Raw genomic sequence first — 1,207 nt, forward strand, 5'->3', positions numbered from 1 at the left:
TCAGCCCATTGGCCGAGACACCTAGAGTGTCTCGGGCCTAGGTCAGGTCCCTCAAGTGTTTATGATGGTTTTTCGCATGTTTTTGCCTATTATTGGTTGTTCCGATAAAAATCGACTTTAGTCAACACGTTGCGATGAAAGTCAACGCCGATCGATGTAAAATCCTAAGATTAACCCGGTCAACGCGTAGTCCTAAGTCAACGCCAGTCAACGTGTTGCGATAAAAGTCAACGTCGATCGACGTGAAACCCTAAGGTCAACGTCGGTCAACTCGTAGCTCTGAATCAACACTAGTTAACATGTTGTGACAGAGATAATCAATTCAAAATCAACTCAATGGTACGAGCCAAAACCAACTCACCAATTGCTATTCGAGACTTCGACGACGATCAGACGATTAACGCAGAGCCGTAAGAACTTCAGTTATTCATCAAAATATCGAATAGACTAAAAATAAAAAAAGTCAAAGATTGAAGCTGACTACAGGTCCTTTCACATCGACTGAAGGTTGGACCAATTACATCCAAAGTATCTTAGACCCTTCTATAAAAGGAACGAGACTGGAACACTTTGGATAGGGTATCTGTAGGCTTCAAAAATTACCCACGGGTTCTCGCACGCAGCTCGAGGCAGAGAGAATATGATGAACATCACAATCCGAGTCACAGAAGCTTAATTGACGTCGATGAGCGCATGGAGCAAGTCAACAAACTGTGTGAAGCAACGAAACTGCAGAATAATAAAGATACGAACTGAACGGGAGCTACGCTTCACTTATGAAAAAAACAAAGTGCCTCTCGTGTCCCGTCAACTCCATGTATGACTCAACCATGGGAGCTTGTAGATCTCCTCGTTGGCTTTCATACATACTTTGAATAGGACTCCATGTATGACTCAACCATGGGAGCTTGTAGATCTCCTCGTTGGCTTTCATACATACTTTGAATAGCACAATTCCGAGTTCGGACGACGAAGATCTTGTAGATCTCCTCGTTGGCTTTCATACATACTTTGAATAGCACAATTCCGAGTTCGGACGACGAAGATACAACGAAAACAAACGGGACGCACAAAACAATGCATCGGACCTTAGCGGAGACACCGTACGTGTCTTGGGTATCTCGGCCAAGGCCAATACACCCGAGGTGTCTCGACCAAGGGTGTCTCGGCCTTGGCCGAGACACCCCAAGTGTCTCGACCATGTCCG

This window comes from Asparagus officinalis, chromosome 9 (assembly GCF_001876935.1).
Source record: "Asparagus officinalis chromosome 9, Aspof.V1, whole genome shotgun sequence".
Lineage (NCBI taxonomy): Eukaryota > Viridiplantae > Streptophyta > Magnoliopsida > Asparagales > Asparagaceae > Asparagus > Asparagus officinalis.